The sequence below is a fragment of the Pectinophora gossypiella genome, chromosome 7 (assembly GCF_024362695.1).
Source record: "Pectinophora gossypiella chromosome 7, ilPecGoss1.1, whole genome shotgun sequence".
Taxonomy (NCBI): domain Eukaryota; kingdom Metazoa; phylum Arthropoda; class Insecta; order Lepidoptera; family Gelechiidae; genus Pectinophora; species Pectinophora gossypiella.
The window spans coordinates 7,813,755-7,834,733 of NC_065410.1; the positions used below are offsets into that span (position 1 = coordinate 7,813,755).

General features: G+C 38.8%; 1 protein-coding gene and 1 long non-coding RNA gene across 2 annotated transcripts in view; one reads left to right on the forward strand and one right to left on the reverse strand.

The window, feature by feature from the left end:
• LOC126368090 (gremlin-2-like) overlaps nt 1-14,933 on the reverse strand; it is a 43,700-nt gene extending 28,767 nt beyond the window's left edge. Inside the window, exon 1 of the mRNA XM_050011975.1 lies at nt 14,738-14,933. The gene's annotated coding sequence lies outside the window, so the exon portion shown is untranslated. The remainder of the gene's footprint in view (nt 1-14,737) is intronic.
• Nucleotides 8,114-19,420, forward strand: LOC126368119 (uncharacterized). Its single transcript, XR_007566544.1, has 4 exons — nt 8,114-8,244; nt 10,573-10,631; nt 11,931-12,073; nt 19,300-19,420. It is a non-coding gene; the product is annotated as an uncharacterized LOC126368119 (long non-coding RNA).
• The last annotated feature ends 1,559 nt before the right edge of the window (nt 19,421-20,979 follow it).

Below are 20,979 nucleotides of genomic sequence, written 5' to 3' on the forward strand. Positions count from 1 at the left end.
CGTAAAGGGAAAACCAGCCCAATACTGGTTAGGTCACATACCTCCGAAAAATTCATTTCTCAGGGATGTGGGTTTCCTCACTGCGTTTCCCTTCACCGCTGAGCACGTGATGATCATTTATGATTCAAACATTAATTTGAAAACAAATTCGTCAATCTTTGGTTTAGGTTATATCCAGCACAGGGATATCAAAATGTTACACTACACTGTAGTAAACCTTCCACAGAGCATAAACGGTCACCACTACTGATTTATCAATACCCTGGGCCCAGACTATTTATTGTTTTAATTACTTACAATACCGTTTTGCATATGTTCACATGACCTACTGCAACACCCATTAATTCAAAACGTGACAAAACAAGATGTACGGTAGCCACAATTCACACCAACAAGTACCATAATGATTTGTAGGTCTGCTCTACATAAATAATTTCGTATCAAAAGACTGTTTGCGTGATTTAATTAAGGATTGCGAATATAAATCGCTTCTATATCAGCTAATGGCTATAAAGTGGGGTTTAATACTCCATTAAAAGTGGGTTCTGTCGTGACCACCCAACAATTAGTTAGGATATTGACATAACTCATGGAATGCACCTCTCGGTGTGTGTTTCACTGTTAGCGACGGAACGACTGACAATAGGCTACTTGACAACTTAGTCAAACAAGATACTTTTTACGAAACGTCAAAACGAAACCTTTCTTTGGAGTTTGTATGGAAATACTGTCCTGTGACGTCATCAATACAAGCAGTCAAACGTCGTACTCATTGTTACTTAATTCGTAATTAAAATTGGAAAGAAACTTGAAAAGTAAAATGAGCTTGATTTTTGATTATCTTAGACTGACTTTTGTTTCTAGATTACCATTTTATAATTTATCTTTGAACCAGTCAAATACCCAATTAAGTCTCGTCACAATATACCTAACGTATAAAATAATGATATATTGTTATACCAATTAGTGAACACCTTATGTACATAATTTCTGCTTACAACCTTCGAAGATGATAATGTTAACCAAAAAAAACATACGCAATAAATATATAATTATACAATTTGAAATATAATTTGAATATAATTTCAAGCACCAAAATGGGAAAGCAAATTCTAAAGGAGCTCTCAATGTGAAATCGGACCATTACAGACAATTATTACGTATGCATTTCTGCGGTATTTCCAAGCATATTGATTTCAAAAAGCAAATTTGAAATCAATTTTGTTCAATTTTGAATTGCTGATTTTCTGGCGGCTACGGTCTGCCCACCGAAACGCGTTATGTCTGTCTAGCCGTAAATTTTGGTTATATAGGATATATCGTCGTTGCCAATTTAAAAACTCTTATGTGTCGCTCTCACCAAATATCTTTTTTGAGTATTTTGCTCCTAAAACATTCAGTACAAACTCGTATGTACATAAATATCGGTTATCTTTTTATATTTTTAGCACAGTCATACAAAAAAATTTCAGGCGAAAGTTTTATTTTTTTGTAAAATTGACCCGATTGCACATAATAGATTTTAAATTGGCAACGGCGATATTCAGCCTTTTTTCCGTCGCTTCTCGCCGATACCAGGACAAACGCCGAACTAGACCAGTTCCGAACCAGCGTATTACGGGTATCAATAACCAGCGCTTGATTTCAGATAGCGTTGCGCGTGAATGTCTGTCATAACTGGACAATACTGGCACTGGATTACTCAATAGGCAGGAACTATTTCTAATATTCTTTATAACTTCAGACAATTTTGATTGACAGAGTTTGGAAGGTCTAAATCTCGTGACTGCAAAGGCAGGACACATGGCCGTTAAGTACCTATAAGTGGTATCCTGGTGGTGTGTGGCTCCACCGATCTCTGTAGAGATTACAGGCATGATGTATGTCTTCTCTTCTTCTATGGTGTGAGTTGTGAGGTGAACTACCAACCTCAGCAACTCTGGTATCAAGGTTATTATTACTCTTGTGTGTATATCATTCTAAAAACCTTCAAAAACGTAAATTTCAAAGACTTTGATGAATAACTCACTTTATATTTGAAGTAATAACACTTACACTTCCTTCAACAAAATTGTATATCTCCCATATCCACTCCACAGCAATAAAGACCAAAACATACACTGCAATACAGATGCAATTGACACGCTCCGTAAGTTTTAGATAAAAATCAATTCTCATAATGATGAGGCATAAAACAGTGGAAGCAATTGTATTGACTCATCGGTGGAGCATGGCAATCATACTAAACAGTTTTAACAATTTATAACTTTTCGTCATTGCTTTTTTATCCTGCCTGGCTGGAATTAAAAGTAGACAAATATATAAGTTTTACAAAATAATAAACAACTAATTAATGATACATATTTATACAGGGTGTTAGTTACATCATAACGAAAATTTTCAGTTCCATACTTTTGCGGCGGAAAATTACACTTGATATTAACTCAGAATCATGGTCTCAATCATCCCTCTCAGTATTCGTTATGATGTCACTAACAGCCTGTATAGTTACTGAAACTGTAAAGGACGTAATGATGAGACGTGTAGAAATAGTATATTCTGGTCAAATAACGAATTTTGCTTGAGGCAAAGCTACCATAATTTACTCAACATATTAGCAGGCAACAACTTTTGTTAATTTCAAATACTATCAATAAAATCTATTGCCGGCTGCAGACCGCGAGATAAGCTAAGCTAGATTAAATTAAGCTCGCATAGCTGCCACTCTCCATTCGCGCCATTTTTCCATAGTTTTGTATAGACTTCAAACTCAACGGAAAACTGCGTCAGCAATTCGAGCTAAGCCAAAAAGACTTAGCTCGCGGTCTGCAATCCGCGTAACACTTAGGCATCAATAACAATACAAAAAGACACAAAAGCTCAAATTGCATATCTGGTAGCAACAGTATTTTTAAATAACACTGACACCTATTTAAACAATAACTGACAATCCAGTTGTGCGAGGTCCGTTGTTAGGTGAGTTTACGTTTTGGCAAATGACATCATTTGTGTTTTTCTCCATAAATGACGACATGGACACGTGTCCCTTAAAGAGAGCACCGTTTTTGTTGACCACCTCAACAAGGTTTTAGTCTGACACCGGCAAAAACTGAGTCGCGGTTTAAAACAGGTATGGACTTTGAAATATTATGAAAGTTTGCAGACACTGCTATATTAATAATTAAGGTGGCACTTTAAAGCATTTTTTGGTCAACTGGCATTTTAAGGAATATTTTGAGTCTATTGACAAGCTGCATCTATTATCACAATTTTTAGATTTTTTAGACGCATACTTACTCCGATAATATGAATTTTGATCTACACTAAGTTGATTGGTCTTTTTGTACAGTTAACTTAGACGTATTTTCTGATTACATTTGCCTCATGTGTTATCTTCGGCGCCATGTAAACATAACTCTATGTTCTTTGTGCTTTCATATATATTAAATCGTGTCATTTGTGACTCAGTGAAAAATAATAGCCTAATTAAAACACATAATAACGGGTTCTTACCGCGTTTAAAGCAGGGATATGCGACTCCCGATATTTCGAAACTGTTGCAACTGCCATGATGAAGTGTGATGCTTTAAACGCGGTAAGATCCCTTTATTATGTGTTTTAATTATGATAATAACCGCGTAAACTTTAAACAATGTATAAATAATAGCCTGCCTTTTTATCCACTATTAGGTGATCTCCGTTTACCCCCTCTGGTTGATTGAGGGGTTAGAGGGGTGGCCTGTGCCCAGCAGTGGGACGTATGTAGGCAGTTTATGTAGGTGATCTGATCATTTTTGCCGGTAATTCACTTAGCGTTATAGGTCATTCTCATAGTAAGTTCATTATTTATTGTATTTTCAATTTATGTGGATTGCCTACTAACTACTACTTGCTCCCTCGGACTGTCCCGTTCCCAGTAAATGGTTCCCGACATGTGAATTCAGGTACTTATGTTACGTTATATGAAGCCCAAGTCTAAATCCGTACCTGTCAGGAGGTGTTTGTCGGTCCGTGTGAAAACTACCGGATTAATTTAATTTGAATATGAGCGAGTGACCGACCGACCGACAGAGCCGCGGGCGGTCAGGTTGGATGACGTAACTCATTACCAGTATATTACTATAACATTTCCTCTGACTATTCTTATACTACCTATAGGTGCTATAGTGAGTGAGAATGAAACTTACTCACGACTTACGTACTTAAGAAGTTTCATAGAGATGTTTATATGATATTTTGAAGTACTGTTATACTGTGCTTCGTCTGGGACTTCTCTTGCAAATTAATCTTATAGGAAAAGGTTACAAATTGACTGAGAGTCTCGGTATGGAACCCAAAAAAATCAAAAATAACAAATGCCAGATACTTTATGGGATGGCCTGTATGGGGCTGATTTTCCCTTCCCCGGTTGGAAGGTCAGATAGGCAGTTGCTTTTGTAAAAAACAGGATCTATCAAATCTTCAGATTGGGTAAGCAGCCCCGTAATAGGGATAACGCTCGGGAGACGATAGGATAACCCTAGCCACAAGTAACTGGAAAACAACTTGCAGCCACTTTTGATGCCTACACGTTTAATCACTTCGTAATTGAAGGTCTATTTTCCCAATCCCAAAATCCCATTTGCGAGCTATTAAATTATTCCAGATCATTATTCCGACTACGTATTTTCAAAGTTTGATTTACGACTTTGCGACTTCACGTTTCATTTGGCAACATACCAAACTCTATGCACATATGAAGCGAAATGCTGACAACTTTTAGTATTCATTTGACCAAGCAAAATGTAAATGTATTTCAAATGTATTATGTATTTTCATGAATCTCGTCTTGATGTTTACTATTAAGCAAATGTTTTTTCTCCGATGAAAGAGGAAAGCTGTAAGGGTCTTAACTCACTAGGACACCGTGGTTGAGCAACCACGGTTGTACCACCATCATAATGTTTGCAGTTGTATAAACGCTACCTCACTGGTGTCTTGTATGTTGCGCAACCACCAATCACATGGTATCAACTGCTAATAAACATACATTTTGTTAGTGGCGTGGCTGTAGTGGTGCCACCATGGTGTCCTAGTGAGATCTGGCCCTTATGACTCAGTTGTGGTAGATCGTAGCACATTATTTTTTTTCTACTTTAAAGGACAAGTGAGGCGTGCAGAGCCAAGTGTCCCGGTAACATACACACATGCATACATTCACGCCCGCAATTCCTAATGAGGTGGCTAAAGCCAAGTAATCAGTTCAGCATAGAAGCAACATAAATTCGATAATGCGGCATAAAAGTTAAACTATTTCTATTTGGGCCTTTCAACGTGTGGTCCCTCATAATATGACAATGGCTCGTGTCCCTGCCCACCCCGATAGGAATATTAGCGTGACCTTTTGTACGTACCTATGTGTGTACTAACGACATTCAAACGAATTCACCAGCCACCTAGTTAGCAGCTCAATCAATGCACACGGTACGGAATAATTAAGACCACAATATGAAACAGTAAGTGACTACTACGACTCCTGTCACTGCTATAATCTAATTGGATAATGTTTATTTAATTTATTCGATACTAATTGAGGTGCAGCCTACATAAACAAGAGGGATTTATGCATTTAGTTTTAGATACAGATCGGACACTCCTACCGACCTCCGGGTGACTCTCTCAGACATTCAGTCATGGTAATTGTGACGGTTGAGTTGTTCAAGTACTTACTGGAAAATAGTAATCCATTTTTATTCTTTCTTAACTTTTGCCCGCGACTTCGCTTGCGTTAAATTCGCGGTAACTCGGTTCAAAAAATCAGTAACAAAGAGTCTGTGAACCAATTGTTAGCTTCCTACTACGAAAACTGCAAAAAGTCCCATATAAAATTTCACCCCCTCTTGGAAGGGGTTGCGGGCAGATTTCAAAAAAAAATGTGCACGATTATTTTGTTAGTCATAAATTTTAATAGTCCACGTACCAATTTTTAGCTAATCTACCTTGAGAATTTCGGAATGCTCCATACAAACTTCCACCCCCCATTTTAGGGAAGTGGGGGGTTATAAAGAGACAAAAAGTAGCCTATGTCACTCTCCATCCGTTCAACCATCTCCATTTCAAAAATCTCGCCACTTCGTTGGTCCGTTTTGCCGTGAAAGACGGACAAATAAACAGACACGCACACTTTTCCACTTATAATATTAGTATGGAACGTCCACACACAGTCAGCAGACCTGCTTCTCGTGGAAATGCTGCGGCGGATGCGGATTTCTATATCGTCACATTTGAAACATCATGGTGAGAACCTTGTAAACGCCGTTTTGAACAATATCACACAGATGTTATTTTATTAACAGAACCTCGCAATAGACACTCAAAAGCTAGGAATATCCCATGTAACGCGACAATCGTTCAATACGAAGAGCTGATAAAAGTTATCTTCTGGCAACTTGTGAGTTTGGTCACTCTAAAATAATTAGCAAAACTCACATCACTAATTTATGAGACACGCTCTTGTCGGTGTAACATTATCCATGCTACTTTTTAGAGAAAAATAGGGTAGTGGTTTCCCTCTTACATTCCGCCACGCTGTACTCTGTCTGACGCGAGTAGAATGGCGCCCAGAGTAGTCTATTCCAAAGCCGTAGTAGGACTCCTGTCCACCGCCTCTGAATAGTACTGACAGTTACCGCAAAACTGGCGATTCGAAATTAGCGGTTTGTAGGTTCGAATTCCAGTGGAGTTACAATCCACAATTTGCTTTCTCATTCCTAGATGTAGAGTTACATGGTTAGTTGATACATACATAACATAAACGGCTTATTTATATATCACTGCTGGGCACTGGCTTGCCCTCAATCAACCGGAGGGGGTATCGGCATACTCCACCAGTCCACCACGCATAATAACCAGATGCTCCCTATCTGTCGGGTGAAGTAGCGACTGCCACCCAAGGCAAGTGTATGTAAGGCTAAGTATTATGTCACTTGAGAAAAAATACTTTCGCATAATATATTACTAATTAGCTACAAGTGTAATAAACAGTGGCGTCATACCGTTTTTTTTCGATAGCAAAAAAGCTTGGAAAGGCAATATCTGTTTAAATATGTACATGATCTCATTGTACGTTATCGACACGGTTATCTATGCACGACAATGACTTGAGTCGTTCAAGATAATCATTATAAACCAATCACAATCAGTCATCCTGTCCTGATCCAGCCTCAATAACCGAGCAAATCGGTTACGTCATTCCGACTGATCTGGACAATGATGTAGAGAATGTGGAAGAGACATACAATTTAGAAGTAATTCAAATCAAAATTCACCAGTAAGTTTGAATCGGTATTAATTTGAGTGTTACAGCATTTTCGAGTAAAATATACCATATTCTGCCATACCGTTCGACTGAATCATTAATACAAAACATTTCCGTATAGTGCACTGAGAGTAGTAAGTAATAAGATAATCCAAAGTGAAGCTTCTGTGCTTGATTGGGAGAATGCGTTCAGCTGCTTATCTTCCCATTGCGGTCTCTGTCAAAACTAAATTCGCTCTTGACCCTTCCGTACCTACAACTCAGTTCATTCTTCTACCTACCCTTGATTACCCCGACGTCTGCTATCTGGATCTAATCAATCCGACTATTGTATACAATCTCACGTGTACCACACATTCTTGCTCTATCGTGTGGATTGTTGGATGAATCCACCCAACAGTAGTGGTTCCTAATTACCAACCACAGCAACCAGCAACATCGCTCATGTAACGCTACATACATTAGTAATCAGTAACCGGGACCAACGGCTTAACGTGGCTTTCGAAGCCCGCCTCATCTACACACATTACGAGTTCTCTCCTGTTAGCGACACGAATTACCTCTCCGCCGCGCACCACGCTCTTCGGTTGCCCACACGCATAAAGCCTTTTTTATAGCGATCGATGAGTTTTTCTGTTTTCCCGTCCTATACATAACACTCACTATACAGTATACACCCCATCTGTTAGCTCTTCTAGCTCATTCTACAGCGGAGTCCACTACACGCCACCACGCCCCCCTCGCCGACCGGTCAGTATATCTATCACCTGGTACTACCCAGCGCCACCGAATCCAAACATGAATTACTAGATCCTTGTGCCACTATCTTTGTAGGTTCGATAACGAGTGCGAAATTGTGCACCTTTGCTGATGAATTACTTTTAGAAGATTGATATTGATGCTTAAACTGGGGCGCAAGTAGCGCTACCAACTTTTACTGGACACGTGTAAGTTTTCACCTTTAATTCTTCTTCTATCGTGTGGGATGTGAGGTGAATTACCAACCTCATCAACCCTGGTATCAGGGTTATTATTGAGCCGCCAAAGCACATTTTTGTTGGTTTGTTTGTATACGCCGGCGATACAAATTTGACCTAATGTGAACGAGGCATAAAGGCAAATTTGAGGGCAAAAGCAACACCGATGGCTTCGTGAAATGTGTTCATCCGCTTCTGATTATTACAATCTATCTCTCTCTATTAAAGACCAATAAATAATAAGTCATAAATTATTGATCGCAGTAGGTGTAATAGCTTCAGGCAAGATTGATTCTCAAGATCATTGAACGTTATTATATTTAACCCAATATATAATAATTGTAATATTTTGCGAACACTTGTAGAATGTAATACTAGGCACTATAATTTACATGACAGTGCCGTTAATGTACCCATAATGCAGGCTTTGCCCACCTTTAAAACCACACGACCATGTGGAAATAAATGTCCAAGACATTATTACTAACACCTTGAAACGCAAACACGAATCCCCTACAAACAAAACGTTATTAGCAACGAAATTACAAGCGAATTGTAAATTACGAGTAATAAATAACCATCATTACAAGTGAATACACTAAATCTTGGGATCAGTGTCGCGCTAGTGGGTTCTCATTTGAATGCAGACGCAATAAATAGGTATTGTAACTTTATTGTAAACATGACATGAGAATATTACCTTTATGACAGTTTGAAATCAACGGTATTGAGGTTTGTTTTAATGGCTTAATTTTAAACACAAATCGAATTAATATTAAAATCCATACTTAGGAGAACTTCTAAGTTTGTCTGTAAAGTGGTTTGCGGGAACAGCTCCAGCATTTTGATGGTACAGATATAGTTAGTAAAGATACTAAACATAGTAGGTACAATTCATTATCATCGAATCTCAACACAGCACACAGCAGATCGATGTCGCCTGCGCCCGCGCCGCGCTCGTGACGACCCGGTCACGCCATTGGTCACAATTGTCAACAATTAACAACTTCATAAATTTTGCTCCTTTGTAAATAGGATAAATCTGTATCGACTAATATATTATTTATGCAAAGTACCCTACATGTTCAACGTATTTATTGCGGCGCCAGTCGTTGTTTCATGGAAATAACGGCCTCCGTGGTCCAGTGGTTGAGCGTTGGGCTCACGATCCGGAGGACCCGGGTTCGAATCCCGGTGGGGACATATCACAAAAATCACTTTGTGATCCCTTGTTTGGTTAGGTAGGACATTACAGGCTGATCACCTGATTGTCCAAAAGGTTGTCAGGTGCTTCGGAAGGCACGTTAAGCCGTTGGTCCCGGTTACTAGTTACTGATGTAAGTAAGTAGTCGTTACATGAGCCATTTCAGGGGCCTTTGGCGGCTCAATAATAACCCTGACATCAGGATTGATGATGTTGAGAATTCACCTCACAACCCACACGATAGAAGAAGATGGAAATATGGAACTAAGGAATCTGGAGTGGAAGGAATCGCTTAGTTTAGTGTTCAAATTGTAGTGTAGATAAGTACATAATGTTCCGTACAAACTAGAACTTTTAGTTGTACGAAAATATGGAACTCTTAAGTGTAGGTACGTACTTAATTGATGTAAAATGGCTATCTAAAACCGTAAAAAGATAATAAAGTAAGTATATCTTGAAAATCAGTCTATCTACGTCTTAAATAAGCTAATAAAAATAATGACTTAATCCAGATAGATATAAACAAAAGCAAATTATCCTTCCGTCTCTTCAAAGTCAAACCATTACAAGAAGTATCAGAACAAAGTGTAATATAATAAAGTTAACGTCCCGTGTCGTAATTACAACCCATATTATTTCCCCATGTAATCTTAGTCATAGACATAAATAACGTCACAGGATTGCTCCGACACTTCGTCATCCGTCAATAAACATGTTTCTTTCCTCTACAATGGTAACGTGGGAAATATTTAGAAATAATTCCAGCGTCCGTTAATACATTTTGCCTGTTGTACAATGCTTCCTTGTAAAACCATGATTATAACGTTAAGGATAACTTGTCATTGGCCCTATTTCCTACAGATACCTCCTGAATTTATACATTGTTTTAAGTTCACGCGGTTATTATCATAATTAAAACACATAATCACCAACAGCAACAGTGTCGAAATATCGGGAGTCTCATATCCCTACTTTAAACGCGGTAAGAACCCGTTATTATGTGTTTTAATTACCTCCTGATTTTATTTTAAGTTGTACCTATCATTTTATATCCGCTATATAGGATAATAGTTTACACTACATCTACGTTTCAGATGTGAACCATTGACGGCGTGTGTCTACCGTACGGTCCAAGATGTCCGTCTATCGTTCTGTAAGTATCGGCCTCCGTGGTCCAGTGGTTTGAGCGTTGGGCTCACGATCCGGAGGTCTCGGGTTCCGATGGGGATACAACACGAAAATCACTTTGTGATCCCTAGTTTTGGTTATAGGACATCCCGATGGGGATACAACACGAATCATTACATGCTAATCACCTGATTATCCGAAAGAAAGATGATCCGTTCTTCGGAAGGCACGTTAAGCCGTTGGTCCCGTTTACTACTTACTGCTGTAAGTTAGTATGCGTTACATTAGCCATGTCAGGGGCCTTTGGCGGCTCAATAGTAACCCTGACATCAGGGTTGATGGGTGTTGGTAATCCACGTCACAACCCACACAATAGAAGAAGAAGTGATATCGCCACACATTGTAAACATTACCGGCTCAATCTAACCTACTTTTTACACAATTTATCCGTATTCATCGAAATATTCTGACATCCCGAATTATAAATAATTATTAGTAGGCTAGCTTTTCTTTTTTTACCACGTCTCAAGGCTCCACCGCAAACTATAACATTCTCGAAAGCGCGCGCGCAATGAATCCCTATGAACAAACTCCTCGTAATTATCAAGGCGAAATCACTTAGCTGTAAACTGTGATTTTATATCGCTACATTATATGATGTTATTTGAGGCGCGAGATTTCAGTCGTTCCGTTAATTAGTGTTTATTGAAATGAGACAGTAATAGGTGTTAATATTGTAAGTTTAATGTGTGGCGCCATCAGAATGAATCGCAGGCGTCCGCGCAAGCGACGGGACGCAACGGCGCTGAGAATAGAATGTATACAACGCGGAGGCTGGTTGACAAAGTATTTAAGGGTGTTATTGTAACGTTTTATCGCCTATTAAATCGTGTACCATTTTCCGCTTTCTAAAATAGGATTAGTTGTGATAAATAATCCGTAGGAGCCAATTAAAATTCGTATCACGGACCAAGGGCCGCATTAACAACAAACGTATAGATAGGTACAAAACAAAACAAACGTACGTATAAGGCAAAATAAATCTCTTCCAGACACATCTAGTCCAAACTGTCTTCTACTTACCTATAATTATTACCTATGTTATTATAATGAGAAACTACTTACTGATGTAAGTAAGTAGTCGTTACATGAGTCATATCAGGGGCCTTTGGCGGCTCAATAATAACCCTGACACCAGGGTTGATGAGGTTGGTACTCCACCGCACAACCCACACGATAGAAGAAGATGAGAAATCATTTTATTATTACTGTTATTAAGTACCTAAGTAACACTGTTATTATTTTCGTATTTATTTTGGTGCAGGAAAACATCGCGACGGAACCGAGAAATGTGTTTTCGGGTGTGTGTGACCCAACCAGTAATTGGATGGGTTTTTGGTGCGGGTTGGAAAGTCAGACAGGCAGTCGTTTCTGGAATACACTGGACCATACAAATCTTCAGGTCAGGTAAGGAGACCCCGTGATAAACGGAGTAACACTAGGGAGATAATCTCCTGTTCTTCTAATCATTTTTATTTATTTAGTATATAACCAATCTTCTTTTTTTATCATGTAGGTTGTAAGGTAGATTACCAAGCTCACCAAAACTGGTGTCAGGGTTATTATTGAGCCGCCCTTTGGCGGTCCTTTGGGGCTTTGGAGGGCCTTTGCCCTTGACATGGCTCATGTACTTACTGTGTTAGTAAGTAGTACTTTCTAACATCAGTACCTAAGTAGTAAGCGGGACCAACGGCTTAACGTATCTTCCGAAGCGCGGAGTGGGGAACTAATAAAAATACTATTACGACAGGGATACTTCTTCTTGTTCTCCTGTGTGGGTTGAGAGGTGGATTACCAACCTCATCATCCCTAGTGTCAGGGTTACTATTGAGCCGCCAAAGGCTCTGAAATGACTTATGTAAGTCGTTACATGACTCATTATTAAGTAGTCGTACTTACTTACATCAGTAAGTAGTAACCGGGACCAACAGCTTAACGTGCCTTCCGAAGCACGGATCATCTTACTTTCGGACAATCAGATGATCAGCCTGTAATGTCCTAACCAAACTAGGGATCACAAAGTATTTTTTGTGATATTTCCCCACTGGGATTCGAATCCGGAACCTCCGGATCGTGAGCCCAACGGTCAACCACTGGACCACGGAGGCCGTTAGATTAGGTTAGGTTAGGTTAGGGATATACTTATATGTAAGTACTTACAACAATACCTTGTTTTAACTGTCAAGTTTACAACACTAATCCTGCGTTTAATTCCAGGTATAGTTTTACACAATTACTTACCCAGGTACCTATTTAGTTTCCGTTTGGCCCGTTTACCCACTTGCAGAACCATGTAGCACATTAGTTTAACTGTAGACAATGAAGAATATCCCCCTTGATTGCAATGCCAGTTACAAACGAGCCAATTAATTGTACCCATTGTGCATCAACTACTTAATTTGACTAGATTTATCTGTCTGCACAAACACTGGGCTACTCCTAACTGGTCAAAGTAACCATTAAAATTATTATGAGCTTTATTGAGCCCTTCATGAATACTGAGACGAATAAACAAAAATGCATTCGTCAGCTTATTTTCCCTTGTGTTACCAGCTTGCTTCTCACACGGACGAGAGCACTCGTTCGACCCCGGACTTTTAACAATAAGTTATAAATTTATATTAAGTGCAATTTTCACTGACAGTTAGCTCGACCATTATGTACCGATACAGCTCAACACCTATGACGTTGGTCTAACAGAAACCTCGGTGAAGCGTGGGGACTTAGTTCATCTTGCGATGGATGCACGTCTTACTAATCCAATTATGAATATAGTTGAGAGCAGGGAGCAATTCATCCAAAAAAAAAAACAAAATTGCTATTTGACATTTGTTTTAATTGCGCACTTACTGTAATATAATAATAAACACATTTAGATTAAATTGTTTTAAGGGGCCTTTACGTGTTGGCTTCGGCCCCACACACGCTTTCCAAAAGTCCGGGACTTCATAGGCCCGAGATATGGAAACGACATACAAATAATAATAAATAATAAGCTAAGTTATATGCGCAAATGTCAAATTAAAGAAGAAGAAAGAAAATATAATATGGAAATAAATATTTTCTTTCTTCTTCTTTCTTAAATTGCAATATTGCTTTTTAGACGAATTGCTTCGATGGGGCCTTTTTAACCCCCCTAGTGTTACGTTACGTTATGCCGTAAAACTGATTGCGCCATTAAGACATGCAAGTCCGATTTCGTATATGGTTTATCATTACCTATCTCACGACTCCGTATCAAAAGGGCAACATAATTACTTTTACCACTGAAATTTTAATTGATGACGGATCACATCCTCCGTGGTCTAGTTGTTAGAGCGTCCGGGTTTGATTCCCGATGGGAAAAGTTTCGAAATCACTTTATGAGACTGTCCTTTGTTTGGGAAAGACATTGCAGACTTGAACCACCTGATTGTTCGAAAAAGTAAGATGATTCCGTGCTTCGGAAGGCAGGTTAAGCCGTTGGTCCCGGGCACCACACTACTACTAGCCCAAACACCTCCACCAACCCGCAGTGGAGCAGCGTGATTATGCTCCATACCCCCGCCGGTTGGTTGAGGGGAGGCTTTTGCCCAGCTGTGGGACGTATATATGCTGTTAATGTTATATATCTTATGTCATGACGGATCACATTTTTATAAGGGAAACAGGAATGGACTTCCTAGTTTGCAGCAACGAATAAATTTTCATAAAATAATTGCAATGAGGTAATGCGTCCGATTCGTCGATTACTCATTATTCATTAATATTATGCATAACTAATTGCCACCATAGCTACAAAATACACACCTACAAATTCATACCCTTTAGTGGATAGATTAATGTACCTACTTTAGTTAATAATCAAAATAATATAATATTACAGATGTATTTTTTGTGTAATTGATAAGTCATCACTGACAAAAATGTACCGATAAAAAGTATTATTGTTTGTTACGAAATGGTGTTGCGTTGGAAACATTTTTTTTTCGCTACCTTCTAATTAATTTTATAAAACACTAACACATTTGATGGTAAGTACTTACCGAAAAACACCGCAATTCAATTACAAAAATGTCAATCTAAACTTACCACAATTCAATCAATCCATCCACATATTCACCACGATCGGTCTCCGTCCTTCACGACAAAACAATTGACTGTCTCAGCTCAAGTCACTAGAGCACAGATAAACTAACTTGTCCCGAATGTATTCTATACCCTAGATTCGTAAATGTACAGATAGGTAGATCTAGGTACGGGAAAGACGCCCGCCCCGGATAGTGGTAGCGAGATCTTTGCGAGATTCCCAAGACGATTTCCCAAGTCCTGAACCGTGAAAGTTTCATATAAGTAGCTAGACCGTCTGTAAGTAGGTGTGTGTATGTTGACTGGAGAATCGAGGTGGATTCGGGATTATACAACGCTGTGGTATTCACGGAAACTCATTGTGTTTTCGTAATGTATTTTCGTTCGAGTTCTGAAATAGGAATAACTTTTGCGCAAACAGTTAAACAACTAAATTATAATTTGCTTCACGAACTACTTTATCTATTCCGAACATTCTCGTGTTCAGTTTGTTTGATAGATAAGTAAGTACATAAACAAACGCCCGTAATGTTTAATAGATTAGGTAGAGCCAAACTGTTATAAGCTGCAAATAATTATATTCATAAACCTACGTCTCGAAATACTTCAGTGGCTAATTCTATTAAAAACTATGAAATATTGAATTACTACTTAGCTGATGTCAATTACTTTTATAGTCTCTGAACATAAAATAGCGAACAATACTGTACAAGCATTGTAAACTGAACCAAATGACCTATTAATAGTACCTAAATAAGACTGAAACTGCTAATAATAGTCGTGAGTGCAGTATAAGTCTATTAAGGCTAGCCAAAAGCAGGACTATTAATGACGTAAACACTGAAATCAACGTCCCATACATGCTCAGCCAGGGACGAAAAGTCGAAAACATTAATTTATAGTAAGTATGTATTCTATTCTGCGCTAATTAAAATGTTGTTTTTTCAAATTTAAAATGACTGCGATCATTTATCTGTCTTACAATTGGTTAGAATGTTTTGTTACAAATACTTTAACTACTTACCAAACATACAGATACCAGGTACTTTACTTCTGCTATGTTCCTATGTACTCTTATTTTTGGCTCATATATTATTTTACTTTTTACATTATTTTTTTCGCATAATCAGATGATTCTTCCGGCAATGTCCTAACCAAACAAAAGACAGTCTCACAAAATGATTCAGACAAGGTCCCCATCGGGAATCGTAAAGTAAAATGAGTCCGTGCTTCGAAAGGCACGTTAAGCAGTTGGTCGCGACTGGAGCAGCGTGGTAGAGTAGATTTGGTTCATACTGCTTCCAGTTGATACCTGTGCCCAGCAGTGGGGCGCATTAGACTATTCATGTTATGTTTATGTGTACATTATAGGTAATCTTTATTTTTCCTGAGGCATGTACCCAGAAGTAGGACGTATATACTAGGCTGTTTATGTTATGTATTCTGCTAAAATTTTTTTTTTAATATTTGACGGCTGTAATGCACTTACCTTACAACTGCACAACCTATAGACAACAGCACAACCTTACAACAGCACAACCTATAGACAACAGCACAACCTTACAACAGCACAACCTATAGACAGAACTTTACTTTTATTGCCAATAAAGTCTGCCTGTGGGCGTGTTTTGTTATCTGCAGACAAATTGAGACTAGGTGCTGCATTTATTTATTTTATATCAATTTCATACCCTGCAGTTTCATACTAGCGGCAATAGGTCTTTTTATTACGTATTACTTTGCTAAAACCGGTATGTTAAAGCTTAGTTCGAATTAATAAAACACTTGACTGTGGTGGTTTGAGTTTTCTTTTTTGGTGGAATGTCACCTCAAACGAATAGCAACAGACCTCGCTCTGTTCACTTAAGTAGGTACTCTATGATTGCCACTATAGGATAATAGCAGGAGAATAACACAGATGTACACATCTAACACACAGCAGCAGCAAAATACTATAAGTGTACCTCTTAAACTAATATAAAAACAAGTGAGATGGAAATCTACCCGTATACTAGCGGAAAATACAACTCCGCCGTCGTAGCTCAGTTGGTAGACCGCTTGCCTCTCCAGCACAGGCCTAAACCAATGATTGTCGAATTTGTTTTCGAATTCATTTTTGGATCATTAATAACTATCAGGTGCTCAGCGGTGAAGGAAAACATCGTGAGGATACCCACATTCCCGAGAAATGCATTTTCGGAGGTATGTGACTTAACCTGTATTGGGCTTGTTTTCCCTTCGCGGGTTGAAAGGTCAGACAGGCAGTCGCTTCTGTAAAAAACCGGACCTGTCAGATCTTCAGGTTAGATAAGCGGACGCTGTGAGAAAAACGGGTTAATGCTAGGGATATGATGTATTCTAATTCCAAAAATCCGACTATTATTATCTCCTCGTTTTTTAATGACCCACTCGCAAGCGTAAACTTTCAATCAGGACCAATCTGCTTCCTATGATAAGCCATTACATGGTACACACATTGAGTAAATATTTATGTTGATCGTAACACGACCAGCGGCGGCGCGGGCGCCCGTCGCGACGACCCACGTGCCGAGTGGCGCCTCCCGATTTATGGAAACGGACGGACAGACGAGCAACTATTTTAGATTAGAAACATAAGTAGTTTTGCGTTCTTAACAAAATGGTCGGGTAAATTATGTGTAGGAAGATTTCGTTTGTAAGATAACAACGTAACATAATCCCACGGCTATATCCCAACTGGAGTAGTCAGAGGTACACCCTGGGTACATCCATCTTAAGATAATGTTGATTGTTGATTTATAATATTAAGATATTTCAAAGAAGTATACCAAGGGTTCCTCAAATCAAGGGGTTGGGTGCCTCATGACGGGTACAGGCGTCGTGGTAGACCTCGAAAGAGATGGCGTGACGACTTGGACGCTTGCCGGAGGGACTGGCCGGAGTACGCGCGCCGCAGGACCTGAAAAATGGAAAGAGGAAGGGGAGGCCTTTGCCCAGCAGTGGGATCTTGTAGGCTAGATTAGATTAGAGATACCAAGGGTTAGATTTTGCGTAACAATTAGGTAGTAGCAGAAGCCTATATTTTGGAAAATACAGATATATATCCTATCCTATCATTCATGCTGGAGGACTTCTGGTCGAAGAGGGTGGTGAACCACCATTTCAGTGGAAGACCACCACCGAGCACCACCGATACAACACAAAAAGTGCCGCTTTTACGTGATTGCTACTTTTTCATCTATTTTAGGTTAATATTTCTATGGGTTTTTGTTACCTGATATCACAAAAATCACTTTGTGCCATGTAACTAGGGATCTAGTTTGGTTAGGACATTACAGGCTGATCACCTGATTTTCCAAAAAGTAAGATGATCCGTGCTTCGGAAGGCATGTTAAGCCGTTGGTCCCGATTACTACTTACTGATGTAAGTAAGTAGTCGTTACATGAGCTAATCAGGAGCCTTTAGCGGCTCAATAATAACCCTGACACCAGCACGAACTTAGCTAAATAACACGGCATTATTTGCTTTTCAATTGCATTGATGATGGAAAAACTTAATAGTAGCTCGTCTGCAACCGTCTAATTTACATTCTAACATCGGCGTAATTGTAATATTCCTTATGACGAAATATCGCACGAACGGGCTGACACATGTTTATAGTTAAACTGTGTTTTACGACGTAGGTTATGTGGTTAGCAACCAGAGAAAACTGAGGTTGGCAGACAGGCGAAACGAGTCATGTGTCTACCTACATTCTAACATAGTTGTCGTCAAAAGGCAACTTTAAAGTACTGATATTAATTGGTACTGCTTATGATTTTATGATCTCTAAGTATAGTGAAGTGAGTGTTTAGGCGGAAGGTAAGAGGAAACCCACTGCCCCATTTTTCCCTAAAAAGTATCATGGAGAATGCTACACCGACAAGAGCGTGGCTCTTAAATTAGTGATGATGAAGTATAGTGATGGCGGGTCAACCGGAGACTCTACCAGCCACTCTTACATGCGAGGGGGGGAGATTCCCTGGGATAATATGTTATGATTTTTATTCCTGGCGAGATCCGGCACATTACATTCAAATTCAAAAATATCTTTATTCAGTAGGTAACATAGTTACACTTTGAATCGTCAATTTTACATAACGAACGTCTCATCCGCCTAAAACTACTGCAGCTTCTCACAACCTGTATAGCCGGGGAAAAGAAGCTGCAAGAAAAACCTCGGCACAGGGCCCTAGACGTTCTTTAAAAAAATAAACATAAAATATTGGTATACAATTGAGTAATTTAGCTGCCTAATATCAGTTCACAGACAGTTAATCCCATGCATTCATATGTTCTAAATAATCACTAACTTTATAATAACCTTTTTTGTAAAGTTTTTGTTTAACTACTGTCTTAAAACAGTTGAAAGGCAAACTCTGAATGTCAATGGGAATCTTATTGTAAAAACGTATACATTGCCCCTTAAAAGATTTAGTAATCTTATGTAATCGACTGACTTGTAAAGCAAGTTTATTTTTATTCCTGGTATTAACAATGTGCTGATCGCTATTTTTTGCAAATAATCCTATATGATTTTTTTCAGAATCAAAGCGCAGTTTACCCTCAGACCACACGCCTGTACTAATGTTGGAACGCTGACCATAACAATAAACTGTAAATATCAATGACAATTAGATTTAGATGTTCGTTAATCAATATCATAGAAATTCATAGAATAAACATTAATACTTACTACACTTACACTTATTGTACTTATTTAGTGATAGAGTAAGAAGCAGTGTGAAGAGAGAGATGTGGTGTAAAAGTCGATATAATGACTTAGATTGAGAACGGAATGTTAAGTTGGTTTGGACACGTAGAGTGGATGAAGGATAATAGGATTACGAAAACAAAATATAAAGCGAAGGTTGGTGGCAGGGCAGGCAGAAGAAGACCTAGAAGGACGTACATTTACCAAATTGGGGATGTCCTTAGAAAAGCCGTGCGTGTATGAAACGATTGATGGATGTGTGAGAAGAGAAGTACTTATGTCAGGATCGAAGCAAATGGAAATCCGTAATCTCTGCTTACCCCGGTGGGAAATAGGCGTGAGCTTGTGTCGACTTAGTTCTTTTAGTAGTCACTTTTTTCAACAACCATCATCTTTTACCGCCGCCGCTTGGCATCAAATTTGTTGGTTAGGATTATCGAACGATAGGTAAGTTAGTAACTACATTGTTTATAGAATTTATGCTTATGATAAAATACTAACAAAGCCGTTCAATATCTTACCCGCCGATTAGATGGCGGGTTGACACGCTTATCTAATGAAATAACAAACGATTGTCTCTCTTGTGTATATTAATGGTTATTAAGGCATGAAACATTCATTGAAATATTGCCAGACGACTAATTTCCAATTTGCTTTGCAATTGTTGCTAAAATATTATTGTATTACTGTAAGTATATAGGTAGGTCTTCTTCTTCCAGTGCCTGTCCATTACTCCAGTAACGTCCACGTTAGCTGTCAGCTTTGAGAACTCTTCTCTGGTTCTGGTTGGTCAGGTTGGTTGGTTGGTTTTTTCTGATTTTCACTTCGCTGGTTGGAAGGTCAGACAGGCAGTCGCTTCTGTAAAAAACCGGACCTGTCAAATCTTCAAGTTAGGTAAGCGGACTTGGTGAAAAACGGGATAATGCAAGGGGGATGATGAGCATTTTTAACATTAATCGTATCGTATCGTACTCGTAACGACTACTTATCTGTAATGCGTTTTTTTTTTCTGTAATTTCAATATGTTTTTAATAAATTAACTAATCTTTATTACCTAGGTAAGTATGTCTATGGTTATGGACAGAACTAAAAAAATCCGATTACTGTCAGTCGAGTACCAATATTCCACTTTCAAAATGTCCCGTTTGTTACATAAAGTAATATATAAAATTTATCTCACAATACCTATGGTACTGGCTAGGCGCCACATCTGCCTCGATGTCTCAGGCGCCTGTCGATTTATGTAACACTAATTTATATTCAGCTCGCACCTTTAACAATAAATCGCGTCTGTACCTATAACGCGATTGTTAACCATTACTTTACGATCCTAAGGTGCATGCAGATGGGCGGTTCGACTGCAAGGGAATCGCAGTAATGCAGTTTTGAAGTTGTGTGCCTCTATATTATCTACGTACCATAGGTCACCCGTCGCCATCATGTTATAGGGTAGAAGACAGAGAGCAAAACGCGGTGTTGCCATAATAATACAACATAAACAGCCTATATACG